This window comes from Monodelphis domestica, chromosome 2, assembly GCF_027887165.1.
Source record: "Monodelphis domestica isolate mMonDom1 chromosome 2, mMonDom1.pri, whole genome shotgun sequence".
NCBI classification, from domain to species: Eukaryota; Metazoa; Chordata; class Mammalia; order Didelphimorphia; family Didelphidae; genus Monodelphis; species Monodelphis domestica.
Genome location: NC_077228.1, coordinates 194,113,037 through 194,128,618, shown reverse-complemented (window position 1 = coordinate 194,128,618; position 15,582 = coordinate 194,113,037). Strand labels below are relative to the sequence as shown.

Sequence of the window (15,582 nt, the reverse complement as noted above, 5' to 3'; positions counted from 1 at the left end):
TGTATTCCATTATCCTCATTTTCCGCCTTAAGGAAAATCATAGGGATTGCCTGCCCTATCCAATCACTGATTTGTCCGTGTCTTTCATTTCCACCCTGGTTCTCGGTTCCTACCTCTCCTCGGGTCCCATCACAAAGGTGAGCCCCTTCCCTTGTGGGACCCTGCTGGTCAGGGAAGTCCATTAAGGAAAACCCCACACTTGGCACCCCGGATTTGGGAGCGAAATTCCTTTGTCCCAGGCATTCAAGCACGTGCAACTTGAGGAGCGATCACTGAGGTACGGAATCACAAAGGCGTGACCTTGCAGGTGGCCTCTGACGGTAAGAAACGTCTTTTATTTCAATTTCTTATTTTAGAAATTATTCAGAACCACGGGTCCATAAGCCTCATCATATACTAGTCACCTTAGACGGTTAATGTCTCTGATTGAACAGAAAGGTATTGAGATCTCTGAAGCATTGCTTAAATAGGCACTGAAGCAAAATCTGAATTCCCAGCAAGGGGAGTTCCCAAAGTGCAGCTATGAGATCTCATTGGTAAAAGAAAAAACGAGGCAGTATCAGAAAGAAAGACAAAATATCACAAGTCAGTTGGAATACTTGGGAAACTACAAGGATGGCCTTGATGGCACAACCTGTGCAGATTTTAGGCATCACAGGTGCTGGAAAGCCAAGCCTCAGTCTAACCCTAATTCTCAAAATGAGGAAGGTCCCTCCACCTGTGGAGGAAAAAGCCTCTGCTCAAACCTATCTCTTAGGGCAGATGGCCGAGAGAGCGCCATGGGCACGTCTAACACTTTCTCCTAATCTTTTCACTATGGAGGATTCCATTCTAAAAAGCGCAGAAGCCATGACGTTCAATGCGTTTGGCTCACTGCTCCCTCCTCTACCTTTTAAAACGTGGGAAATGAGGCAAAGGGCGTTCAACGCAAAGCCATTTCAACATCCCGATCATAAGGTAGAAGGATCTTTCCAAATTCAAGAGGAAGTCCCTTCCTCGGAAGCTTTCAGTCTTCTTCAGCCACATTCATCCTTTAAGGCTTCTTATCTTGTGCAGCCCGTCCCCTCCCCCGCAGAACTCTGCAAGCCAAAAGGGCAATAAGGAGGCCACAGAGAGCCCCCTGCAAAGGAGAAGCAGGATTTCTAGATTGTGCCATAGCATGCAAAAACATGGGAAGCTCGCAGCATTACAGAGCTGATCAAAACTCTTTAGCAACAAATTTTACACCAGATGATTGGAAATTAAGGAAAATATTACCTGCTGCTAAGAGCACATGGATTCTAATTACAATGCTACATTAAACAAGGAGGATTGACTTATCTTTCAGTCTTTTGCTCTTCCTTTCACTAAAGATACTAACAATATACTTAACTCACTTCCTTCAGCTGACTGATCTATCCTTGCTCTCTCTCCCCTGTCTGTTGCTGCAGAAACAGACAGAAATATTCTATGTCAACCTCTGCCTCCACCCATGCTTAATGTAGTATTATGATCATTTAAATTTATAGAAATAAGCAGGTAGAAATGTTTCTTCTACAAAACTTAGAAATGATTCCAATAGTACAGACGGAAGTTTAATTCAGCCTCTGGCCATTGAAATCCTGACTCCTATAGAAATTCAAAGCAGAGTATTAAGCTTCTAGCTAAAGCATACGGGGCTAGATAAGACTAACACAGACAAGTCCTAGAACCAAACCATTCTTATCAATTAAATATAAGTTCATGGCAAGAAATTTCTTTACTTAAACATTGCTTATTGCAAAAGTGAGGCAAGAAAAAAGTCAAAAATCGTAACTCTGTGCCATAACACTTCTCTACCAGAAGTTACCTGGCACAGGTGAATGGTGAAAGCTTAATGAGCAACGCTTAAACTTAGAGCAAACCTTTCATCACTTTGGGCTACTAGCGTAAGGTTAAAGTGCGGTGAGGAGACGATCCCTCACATAAGGACCGTAAGATCATATCAAAGCATGAAAACTATTCCTTAAGCACCTAAAGGAAGACCAGTTTAAAAAAAAGCAGAGCACGTGTTTGCCCTAACTAGGAAGCAGACAGACATTTTGCTCTCAAGAGGACAAACAGAGCAAAAAGACTTTCTTATCAGCAAACCTCTCCAGCAGTTTAGCATTTCTAAAAGGAACAGGCCTTTTGAAGCAGCACCAGAGAATACAGGAAGAATATTATTTAAATGTAAAGGTATAAACCTGTTATGCAGATCTTTGCTAAAAGATGGTATTATTATGAAGCAAAATTTAAAAAATTAAATTGTCTTAATTTGGATTGGACATGGCAAAATTACATAAGAAGGTCCAATTGTATTTCTTATAAGGCAAAGTTTTAAAGTTAAAAAGTCAGAGAAAGACTTTTGTCATATTCTTCAGGAGATATTTTATCTGTAATAATATTTTAAAAAGAATTATTGTTTAACTGTAGGCCAAAAACAAGGTATAAACACAAATTTATCAAGGTTTTCAGAGGTAAAATCCTCATGGACTCTTGCAACCATGTGACTCACTACCAAAATTATTTGGATCTGGAAAGAAAACTTAATTCAGCAGTTTCATAAATTGATCCTGCCATATAGAAGGCAATGCATCTACACCTCAGGTTATAAGTTTTTATGGCAAGTATTGAATATTATCAAAAGCAAAATTAATAATCAGTGCAAATTTTTAATTGACCAACATCAATTGGCATATGCTTTAGAAAACTTTCAAATATATTCCAATTTTAAATATGTAGAAATCATTAAAAATTTTTAAACAGGACATAAGGTCAACAAGGATAAAAATTAGCAGCCATTATTTAAAAACCTGTATAAAGTTAAAAAATTGTATGTGAAGCACATTACTGCCACTTTATCCAAAAAGCAAATTAATAAGAATTACTCAATATCAAAATAATATAGCATCAATTCTAAATATGAAACACATTCTCAGCATTGCAAAGCCAAGGTGAAATCATTATCAAAGGCAAATGGCCTTGAGGACACTGCTTTTGAGCAGACACAGATCACTTGCACTCTCTGACACATCAGAGTGCCAAGTCCAGTATTCCTCAATATTTTATGCACACAAGTGAAATTAGCTACCAGTGCAAAATCTTGTGAATGTTATCATGTCACTCATGCACTTCAGACAGGTGTCCAAACTAAACATTGTGGACTAAGGGAGGCATTACTACATGCCCCTATGGTATAAAAATCTAAAAGCTAACATGTGATGGGAGATAATCACTCTCCTGATGTATAGGATCAAGCTCAAAATGATAAAGTATGCAAAGTTTTTACAGTTCTTTTAAATAATTGGGCATATCTAACTATTCCAAAACAATTGTGGAGTAACAGTGCTTGTAACAGCAATACATGGGCTGACTGGGATAATCTATGGCCTAAATGCAAGCAATTTCAAAAGGGCTCAAAGGAATTGATAAGTCCCAAACTCCAAACACAAGGAGATATTTTCAGCCACTTTCTAATTTAACAAGACCCAATAAGGCTTTCTTTTGGGGTCGAGATTTCTGTTTATTTTCTCAGATACCAGAAGTCCATGGAAGAAAATTGAAATGATCCAGCTGAAAGACAGTCTGCCCAGAAAGTCAATGCAGATGTGCCTGGCACCATCCACAACATGGCACCGATACCAGACAGCAGGAAAAGCAGCCAATGAGCTGGGAAAAACCATCACTGCCCTATAGGCAGGTCTAATGCAATATCCACACAAATGTACTTCTATGAAAGACAATACCTAGAGAAAAATATCATTGTTACTCACTAGCATTCTATTATGCCAGTATATGGGTATTTGTTGTAAGATCTAAGTTCATCATGTACCTGAAAACTTACCCTTTGAAGTATTTGTACAATATGTAACCTGCAATTATTTTAGTGGAATTGTTCCATGTTACCCAAATTTGATCAAATGAAAATCATACTATTGAAATATTGAAACAGTACAGTGAATACTGTCCAATTGTAACAAATTGTTGCTATCATCCAAAATGTATGTATAATATTTATCTTATAGGGTTCATTTTAAATTTGTAAGAACGAATTAGGTCTTCATTAGAATAGAATCAATCTTATTCAAGATGTTATTGGAAAAGCATTAAAGCTTTTAAAAAGAAAAACGGGGTGGAAATGGTATTACTAACCATCTATCTCTCCTACACCCCAGAAGGAATATAAGCTAATATTATTAAATCACAATTCTCATGTAATGACAAACGTTGCATTGTATGTTGTACATGGATTGGGCTGAATATTGCCAGGAGATTAAGACTGTCAGGGACCCAACAGAATGATAATTTTGGGTCGAGGTTTTGTTTGTATGTTTACAGAGAATGAAAACACCTGGTCACCCACCAAGCACCTCATGCCATGAGGCACAGGACCAGGAAGAGAAGCAGACGAGTACCATCTATGATGCCAGCTGATTGCATACCAAGCAAGCGGCAAGAAACCATTATTGGTGACTATAAAAACCAAACACTGACATTATACTACTTTTAATGACATTTACTATTCTACTGAAGGACAATTATCATGCTGACATCCATTGGTCTTTTATAACTAAACCAATATCAAGCATGTCAACTTGTATGGACTAAACCCCACTCATATATTTATGACGTCAGGTGGATCCCACACTCCAAAGACTTTATCATGGGATCAAAATCGAAACAGCTATAATTGTTCAAACACTAATGTATATCTTTCATTTTGGATATCCATTATATATGTCAAAAGGAAATTTATTTTGTATGCATTGTAAAACTTGTATTGTAAAAAATTGATCTATCAACAAGGGTATAGACATTGGTATGACTCTCCAAAGGACAGGAGATAGAAATTTTTCATTCATAACACAAACCTAGCAACCCTGACCACAAAAATTATGTTCAATGCAAGAGATGTTGAACAGGAATGTTCAATGCACAGATGGTCCTGATGTCACTCTTAAAAAAGGGATGAGATATCAGGCAAAATGCACTTTAGAAATTTTTAATTAGGAACCAAGGTTATTGAAAATTGATCATCTACATCTATTTGTAGATTATATTCCTGACAAAATCTATGTAGACATTATGTGCCAACTGCCATTGCTGTAGTTAAATGTTAACATCATTGTTGATCACTACTCCTGAAACCCCATCTCTATGGAAACTCTTTCTTGCTCTCTAACACCAGTCCCAGAATTCAGACGGCCGCTGGATTCGGGGTATATTAACTTCCACTTCAGGTACTGGAAGACGTTCTGGTACATGAAAGTAAAGCCTAGGTTGGACAATCTCTGTGGACGCGCAGTTTTTGAACCTCCTAGATGGAATAGGTTATTACATACATACATGGAGCAAAGGCAAAGTATACACTAAGTTTCTCCTTTTTGGAGTATGTATTGAAAATAAGAAAAATTTTGGCACTAATAAGATTGTAGAAAAAGCACATTGAATATTATTCATTTACAACTAGGAAAAGTAAGTTACATCAAACTATGTATGATCAAGTAACTGTAGAAATTGCTTCTACAGAGAAAGCAACTCAAGCTTCTATCACTCCAAACATTGGTTTGGTGGAATGAATTTTGCAAACATTGGTTATGTTATATTCTTGGTTATTATATTGATTAATTCATTTATAGCAGAGATTTAAATAAGGCTCATATAAGAAATATGCAGCCAGAATGTACAAAGTCATTTCATTAGCTTCATTTTTGTTATGTCTTCAACAAATCAAAATGTTATGTTTATGGCAAAATTGATATTTGTATTAATGTTTGCACTACTGTTTGAAAAATGTAAAAGATGCTAATATCTTTGGTATGCTATTTAAAAAAAAAAAGGGGATAAGTCAGAAAGTATTTTTAAGAACATTTTTATATCATTTTAATCCTTTTGAGCAATTTTGATTTGATGCTCTCACTTTATTTTCTCTGAATATTTTGATTATACTATGTTGTTTTCATTTTTCTCTTATATTTTGAAAAATATTTCAAGTACTTTTAACACTCTAATCCTGAGCAATGAAGGTGCCAACATTTCTCTTGAAATGTACCCAACAGCATCAGATTACAAGAATGTGACAGCAATTGTTAAAGTTGCAGGTGACTATCCTGGGAAACCATCACTGATTGCATAAAAAGGGAATGCAAAGGACACCTCAATGGGCCGGATAGCCAAAGCCACACACACAGGCATATATTCCATAAAAGATGGATATATGTGGGCTGCTGAGGTTGGAGGTACTGGGACACGGTGCTTGACAACCTCATTCACAGGTGGCTCAGGTATCAAAATCCAACCATATTGCCATGTGGCAGGCATCTAGGCGGGTGTATCCCTAAAATGCATAATCAGTACAAGGGAGAAAAAGGAAATTCCCCTTCATATCCAGATGCAGTCATCTTTTATCTTGCTACAAAAGCTCTGGCAACTTCTTGTAATCCTAACTGTGTGTGGGTGATAATCTAATGCACCTATCCTATGTCCTAAGGGACTACTACCTCAATAATTCAGGTTAATCAGAGTGAAAACTTTTTTAATACTTTTGTCATGATTTTCAATCGTTTATGAAAATTTTTATCTTTGATTTTGATTGTTTAGTATTAAGAACACATTTTATCTTTGCAATAATCTTTATGAGCAAAGAGGAAGATTTTATTATTGTTGATAATCACACTTACTTTTTTCAGCCAAGGTTTTGGCAATATATTTTGAATATCTATTTTTAATCACTTGAAGCATCAATTGGTGATGCTACATGATTTTTATATTTTTGATTTTGTTCACATTTCTATATCAACCACCTTTCATAAAAAAAAAAAAAGGGGGATATGTAGCATCCCAAGCATATTCACATCTATGAAATATAGATGACTGTATGATTACTGTGTCTCCAAGCATGAGGCTTTACCGATAAGCTTTGTGAAGGTAACCTTGACCTGATCACGAGACCTATTGCCCAACACAAGTCCATTAACATGTTCGGAGACTTGCCCGGGAAAGTGCGGTTGCGTCCTACACGCCCAAAAGGTGTTCCCTCTACCTTGCCACCCAATCTTAATTGTCTATACTTTGTGATGTGGTTACTACGTCCTTGGGAGTACCGCCCAAGCAGGACATGAATAAATTCAGAGGCAATCCCATGAACTTCCTCTTGGCCTTTCTCCCTTCCATGGAGCTCCACTGGGCTCCTCTATGACTATGTCTCTCTCTTCTTGACCTTCTCCTTCCCCGAGGCTGGAACCATCTCGGCCTGCATTCTCTATCTTAATCTCCTCAACCACCTTGTATTCCATTATCCTCATTTTCCGCCTTAAGGAAAATCATAGGGATTGCCTGCCCTATCCAATCACTGATTTGTCCGTGTCTTTCATTTCCACCCTGGTTCTCGGTTCCTACCTCTCCTCGGGTCCCATCACAAAGGTGAGCCCCTTCCCTTGTGGGACCCTGCTGGTCAGGGAAGTCCATTAAGGAAAACCCCACAGAGAGCTAGGCCTCATGGGAGGTCCTAGGTTCAAATCTGGTCTCAGACACTTCCCAGCTGTGTGACCCTGGGCAAGTCACTTGACCCCCATTGCCTAGCCCTTACCACTCTTCTGCCTTGGAGCCAATACACAGTATAATAATAAAAAAAAAAGGGGCTTTAAATCTGGTGTGCTGCTTACAATAAACGTTCATTATCCTTTCTTTGATAATGTTCCAGTCTTTCTTTCTTGTGACTCCATAGCTATTCTCCGATAGTTCTAAACTGTCCCCTATTATGACTCTGTAGATGTCCCCGGCACAAGAGGACTAGCACCTCTGCTATGAGGGCCTGCTGAGTCTTTTTCAGGGCTGCTTATCCAGTTTTTATGTCTCCCTTTCACCCAACTCTTATCTGTGGCTCTAAGAAGCTAGAGCATGCATGCATATTGACCACAACCCAGGAAAACTTAGCAGACAGGCTAAACCAGGTAGATGTTAACTGCTGAGCCACAAACCCAACAGTGAGTTAGGAGGACGTCTACCCCAAGCATGTGAAGACTTACCCTGGTAGAATGGGCAGATGAAAACAATTTGTTCTAGTGGCCATGAAAGTGGCTGAAGCAGGCACTGTGGAGTGCTTAGAGTGTGGTTAGATATCAAAGAAGCCAAAGTCATCCATATCATCCTGGACTCTCACTAGTCATCTTGACTTTTGTCTTGCCACTGGACTTACATAACTCTGAAAGAGAAAATGAAGCTGACACTTTTTTTGTAATTCTGCCTCACTTAAATCCAGTTCATGCACAAGTCAAGACATTACCTTGTGATGTCATTGGTCCTCTTCAAAAATGAAGGCCAAAGAACAACAAAGATGATCTGCAAAAAGCAATGACATTAAAAGAAAGCATAGCCTCCTTACAAGCAAAGCATATTGATTTCAAAGACAAGGTGTATGGAAACAAATCCCAGAAAAAAATAACAAAACCAAAAACAAAAACCTGAATGTTATAATGTAAGAATTAATACAATTAATACAATATCCAGAACTTCTGAACACAGAAAATAAAGTGCCAACCAAAAGAATCTCTCCAGTCAAAAAACCTGTGCTACAAATTCCAAAACATAATTATGGTTGCATTTAAATTTCCACTGACAAACTTCAAATATAAAGGAAAGAAAGAGTGGGTATTCAATGGTGGCAAATGTAACAGAGTGGTCAAGACAGATGAGGACTGAGAAAAGACTATATTTGACTATTGAGAAATAGTTGGAAATTTTGAAGAGAGCAGTTTCAGTTGAGTAAATAAATTGGAAACTAGAATGAAAAGGGCAGAAATGTGAAAGGAAGTGGAGACAACAAGCATAGACAGCATTTCTGATGTGTTGACTAAGCAAGAGTGGAGAGATATAGGATGACAACTTGAGGGGATGGTGAGGTACAATGATTGTCTTTTAAGGAGAGGATTTGTTATCATCTACCAGGTAGTCCCCAAACTATAACCCACGGGTTGCATTTGGCCCCCACTGCATTTCTGGATGGGGAACCTCTTTCATTGGTGGTCAGTGAGAGGAGCACTGTATGTGGCAGCACCACAAAGTGCAGTGTCACTCACGTATAGTATTACTTCCAGTTACATAATCCTTTGCATGGCACCTTGTTCTGAGAGTAACTGAATGAGAACAAGGTGCCATGCAAAGTATTATGTGGCTGTGCAATGGAAGACATCAGCATGGTGAGCAGTGATCTGGGGGAGGGGATTCCACACTGTGGATACTGCTGCCCAGTACAGTGGTGGCGGTGATGATGTGCAGTGTGCATAGGGATTTGTTCATAGTCTTTTTTATAGTTCAGCCCTCCAATGGTCTGAGGAACAGTGTACTGGCCCCCTGTGTAAAAAGTTTGGTTAACTCCTTGTCTGTCAGATAGAACTGAATTCTTGTAGCCTAAAACCCAGACCTTGCTTACATCTATTCATTTAAAAAATCTTGTTGGAAACTTTGTTTCCACTTCTAAAACCACCTTTTGCACCTGGTTCTTTCCTGCTAATTTGCCTATTTGTCATGTCCTTAATGCTGGCTTGCTATCTTATCTCCTTTTGCACTAGGATTCCCTCTGGTAACCTTCTTTATTACCAAAGCAAATTCAATCAATACCACGGATACTTCTCAGTTACAGTTCTTACCAGTTCTTTATCTGAGGACTGGGCTAGATCATTCACAAGATACAAATTATCCATAAAATAAGATTCATCCTCCTTCCATTTTCCTTAAGAGGGTAGTAAATCAGGTATGAAACCAAGTTTCAGATGACACTATGACCAGAGAGGTTGCAATTCACATAATTTTGTTTTTTTTCCTCCCAAGGCCTCTTGGTATATTTGCAACAATCACAGACAGATATAGTACTTTATGATATCCACTGCCCAATCTAATCATCAATAATATCACCACAGTTATATATATTAAATATTTTCAGTTATATATACTAAATATTTTGGACAATAGTGCTACACTGGGTTTGTAGTGCTCATCTTCAGGAAGAATTATATCTAGCACTCTCTTTTGTATTCTATTTTTAAGTGGATATTATTTTTTATATCATATTCATTTCTGAATATTTTGAATTTTTCCATGTAACTAAAGTTTTAAATTTAAAATTTTTATGTGAAACAGATTGTCTCTCTTCTATAGATTTTACAAGGAAGATTTGATGGACTAGAGGTGTCTGTCTACCTGCAGGTATTGCAGGCAAACATTATCCACCTTTAGCTTTGATCCTATAGGACTTCCACCGTAAAGTGGCAGCCATGAGAGGATGATTTAGTATGACACGATTTTTAGGATTCCATTTAGGACTGTCTACATGTGGAGCTGAATGAAAACTCATAGCTGTTGCCTCCCTGGTGGTTTATAAGCAGAAGATAATTGAGGTGATCACATGAATGGAGCATAGTTGTTGACCAGAGGTGAATGTGAAATTGACAAAGTAGACTGGTCAGAAAAATGAAAAGATTGGGCTGAGACAGCAGAGGGCCTATGGCAGTGATAGCAAACTTTTTAGAAACCAAGTGCCCAAACTGCACCCTCACACTGCAAGTGAGCTGCCCCCTTAACCTAGACAGGGGAGAGAGGAAATGGTCCCATTGAGCTGCTAGGCAGTGGGGTGGGTGATGTAAAAAAATGTCTTCAGAGGCAGTGGACAGGGGGAAGGAATCAGCCCCCTCTGGCATGCATGCCATAGATTCACCAACATGGGCCTATTGAGAGATTACCTAGATCCTCTCTCAATCTCTAAGACAAAGGATGTTGCTTTCATTTACCTGTGTACCTCTTACTTCCTAATATTCCTATGTCTAACATGATAGATGGAGGAGTATAAGGCTGGCGAAGCTCTTCATCCCTATATCAGCTACCAATGAAAGCAGATGATATTTAAGAATTTTGATTCTTCAATTGCTTACTTTCATTTCTATGTTCTTTGTATTATTTCTATTGTTATTTGCAGCTGATTTTAAATACTAGATGGCTATCTATCTTGAGCGTTGCCTACAAACTGTGTAATTGGGGTGGCTTGACCTATAGGAAGGAGTCCTTGGAGCATGTTTATATTCCCCACTTTGTTTTAGTTCAAGCAACCATGTGGAAATTTACAGAGAAATGATTTCTGGCTACAAGTGACTAAGGGGTTTATAATGTATGATAATGAAAGATTTTCTAATTGGCTGACTTGAATGAATGAATGACACTGGAATTGCTGAGCCAGAACTGGATGTGTATACAAAAGGGGTGATCTGTCCCTTCATCATTTCTTTTCCTTTTGTAAACCTCAAAATTTCTCAGACTTATGAATGTTAGGGGTTTCCCCCATTGGGGAATCTTCTACTTAAAAAATTCCCTAGCAGATGGTGAGAACTCTACTTGAGTGTGGGGGCTCCTAGCTATGGGAGTGTCCCTGCTCCACCCTACTTAAGACTGCTTTAGGACAGAAAATGGCTTGCTGAACAATGAAAGTACTTTGATCCATGCTTATGGAAGGGACAGGAAGTTCTTTGAGTCATGACTGTTTTAGAATTGATACAATGGGATACTAAGTACCTATAAAGGTGGGGCAACTTGTAAACTACTTAAACCTAAAAGGGTGATAACTTATTCAGAGGTTTTTTCTTAATGAAATTTGTCGACACAGCAGCATTTTTTCCTGACTTACTAAAGAGATTAAAACTACTCAGCTGTGAATTCAAAATAGGTGGTCCTTTAGAAACATCTACAGTGATTGGTAAATGTAAGGACTTAGGGGAGGTGACAAAGGAGATTTTGCCCTTAAAAATAAGAGCTTGGATCTCATTCAGGGATCACGATTTCTGACTCTCATTCTGAAGGAGAGCTCCTTGAGGAGCTCCTCTGAGGGGCTCTGTCCCTCTGGGGTAGGAGCTCTGGAGGCTCTTGAGAGAGGCCCTTTGAAACAATCTCTGGCTGGAAGACTCTTTGAGGAAGGATGATGGCCTGGTGTCACTAGTATCCTTGTTTAGTCAGACCTTGTGGTGAGTGTTAAAAAACTGACTGATTCTCTTTTAAGACTCAGATCTAGGCCATATTGGCTTGAGGCCCTTCATACTTATTCCTTTCTTACTCTCTCTCTCTTTCTTTGATTACTCGTTGTATTGTTAATTAAAATCTCTATAAAACCCAATTGACTTGGGTATTTGAATAATTGGGAACATTTCCCTGGCGACCACCTTATATTTGATTTTAAAACCCAAGACACTGTAGTGAAACATATTTCTGCAGTCAAATTTACTCACCCTCTCTTATATCTATCACAATTTATATCTTCCACTATTTTAATCACTACAGTTTAAGACCTCAACCATTTTAAATCTCACACTTTATAGCTTTGAGGGGGCATGACTACTTGGTACTGGTCACAAAAGTAGGGGAAGAGGAAGGTTGGCAGCCCTATCTTCCACCAAACTGTGACAGCTGGGAGCACATAGATGCTTTAATCTTTGTGTTTATTCTTTTCTCATCATAGACAAATGAATATTCCAAGGGGGCCTTGTGAATCCAGGAGATCCAGAGGTTCCATCAGAGCTGAATGGTGGCAGGATAATGGCACTAAAATGATAGTAGTCAAAAGCAGTGGAAGCAGACAGATGTGGAAAGATAGTAATTTCAGAACAGTAGCTTCTGAGAGTGGGACCACTCATGATGGGAAAAAATTACCGTCCATATGTGAAATCATCAATTACAGCAAATGGGGAAATTTTGAATACTGTGAGCAAATTCACTTACCTTGGCATTATACTTTCCAGGGATGTGCACATAGATGATGAAGTTGATGTATGTTGCCAGAGTTAGCTCAGTGTTGGGAGGCTCCGAAAGAAAGTGTGAGAAAAAAAATTTCTTTTCTAGATATTAGATTACCTACCAAACTGAGGGTCTACAGAGCCATTGTGCTGACCTCATTGTTGCATGCCTATGAAATCTGAACAGTTTAACAGTATCATGCCAAGAAATGAAATTGCTTCCATTTGAAGTATCTTGGGAAGATTATGAAGACCACGCACCAAGATATGGTCCCAGGCACTAAGGTCTTTTCCTGAGATGAACTGCCAAGCACTCAAACTCTACTACAGAAAGTATAGCTTCAATGAGTTGGCCATGTTGTTCGAATGCCAAACATACATTTACCTAAAAGACTGTTTCATGGAGAACTCACACAAGGCAAGCATTCACATGGAGGTCAGAAGAACCAATACAAAAACACTCTAAAGGTGACCTTTGGCATCAATTGTGAGATATGGGAGGCAATGGTACCCAGCATGGCATACCTGCATCAAAGAAGGCACTGTTCTTTATGGATAAATCAGAATTGCAGTAGCATAAAAGGAACATGAAATAAGAAAATCTAGACACATTGCCATCCCAAATCTTCATTCAGTTCATTTGCCCAACCTATGACAGAACCTACCAAGCTTGTATTGGTCTGATCAACCACAGGTAGACATACCGTACATTGACTTCAACATAGTATTTTTATTGTCTTTGTGTATGATGGACAACAACCAACTTTACTAACAGACAGTGAGCTCCACAAGGGCACAGAACATATTTTAATTGTCTCTGCATCTCTCACCCTTGAAATGAAAGTCCATAGGAAGCCAAACTGGTACTGAGTTGACAACTCCATGTGGTAGTATCTGAAACTGCACATTGAGCAAATCCTTGGCAACTGTAAACTCTTTGTTATTTACTCTAATATTATTGGAAAGTCATCACACACACAAAAAAGAAAAGTCATCACATACTCTATCTTGGATCTATCTTTGTGTAAGATTAAAAATTAATATCCAAATACTTCAAGTATTATACTTTTATAAGATTTATTAATAATAACTGGAAGTAAAGAATAGTGATAGCTTTAGTAAGGAGGAGGATCCCAGCCTGGGGGGGGGGAAGGGGAGGAAAGAGAGAGCAAGAGTTTGGGGTTCACAGAACCTTATTTAAAAAACATGAGGACAAAACGTGGGGACAAAAGAAAAAGGAATTTTAGGAAGAGAAAAACAATTCTGGTGAACATAGTCCTGGGGCACAAAACTCCATTTATATATTCCCCCTGGAATCCTTTGGGAGACTAGTTACCCCAATGGATCATTTAAACATAAACTTAAAACTCTAAAGATTTTAACTAAAGGAACATATTATATTACAGTTTCTTTTTTTTTTTAACCCTTACCTTCCATCTTAGAATCAGTACTGTGTATTGGTTCTAAGGCAGAAGAGTGGTAAGGGCTAGGCAATGAGGGTCAAGTGACTTGCCCAGGGTCACACAGCTATCTGAGGTCAGATTTGAACCTAGGACCTCCCATCTCTAGGCCTGGCTCTCAATCCACTGAGCTACCCATCTGCCCCCTATATTGCAGTTTCTAAGGGGAAATTACAATATGTGGGTGGGATAGTGACTATTAGACTAATATAACTTTTTAACGTTACATGTATTTACATAAGGATTTATAAAATTTTATATGTGTCCCTGCCACTATTTGGTGACAAGTTAGGTCTTAATGTTATGAGTTTGTGTATTATGTTTTAAAGAAAGTATTATTATATTGTCTTGGTCTGGAACTGGTGATTTCATTGGTTTCAAAACTTGGACTACAAATGCCCTTTTTTGATAATTTACAGACACTAGACTAGGGCATTGAGAGGTTAAATGACTGGTCCTTAGTCATACAGACAATTTATATCAGAAGCTAAATTTGAATAGTAAATAAGATCAACAAACTTTAATTTGATATGTGTCAGGCACTAGGATACAGAGACCAAAGGAACAAAGACATTAAATTTTGGAGAGGGAGACAGCATATACATATGTGGGGCAGCTAGGTGGCACAGGGGGCAGAGTGTTAGCACCGAAGTTAAGAAGACCTAAGTTTTCCAATCTAACCTTAAATACTAGGTATTTAACACTAGGCAAGTCACTTAACCTGTTTGCCTCAGTTTCCTCATCTGTAAAATGGTGATAATAATAGCACCTTCCTCCCAGGGTTATTGGGAGGTTAAAATATTTGAAAAGCACTTTACAAATGCCTGGCACATAGTAGGCATTATATAATGTTAGATATTATTATTACTAAGAACATATACACAGGATACAAAATAAACTCACATAAGTCGCCAGCATTTCTAAATACCACCAACAAAGTTCAACAGTAAGAGATAGAAAAAGAAATTCCATCCAAAATAATTTTAAACAATATAAAATACTCAGGGGCATACTTACCAAAACAAACCCAGCAACTATATAAACAATTACAAACACTCTTCACACAAATAAAGTCAGACCTGAACAAGTGAGAAAACATTAATTGCTCGTGTATAGGCCAAGCCAAAATAGTGAAAATGACAATCCTACCTAAACTAAGTTACCTATTCAGTGCCATCTCAATCAAAATACTCAAAATTATTCCATAGAACTAAAACAAATAACAACAACGTTCATCTGGAAGAAAAAAAGGCCAAGAAAATTAAGGCCTGGTCATACCAGATCTCAAACTAGATTATAAAGTGGTAATCATTAAAACAATCTGGTACTGGCTAAGTAAGAAAGAGTGGTGG

General features: G+C 38.2%; 1 long non-coding RNA gene across 2 annotated transcripts in view; it reads right to left on the bottom strand.

Annotated features, from left to right (window-relative positions):
• LOC103100386 (uncharacterized) overlaps positions 1 to 15,582 on the bottom strand; it is a 67,178-nt gene that overhangs the window by 38,109 nt on the left and 13,487 nt on the right. For both annotated transcript variants that reach the window (XR_008916361.1, XR_462050.3), the window contains exons 2-3: positions 8,285 to 8,340; positions 8,028 to 8,203 (exon numbers count right to left, since the gene is read on the bottom strand). This is a non-coding gene — a long non-coding RNA (uncharacterized LOC103100386). The remainder of the gene's footprint in view (positions 1 to 8,027; positions 8,204 to 8,284; positions 8,341 to 15,582) is intronic.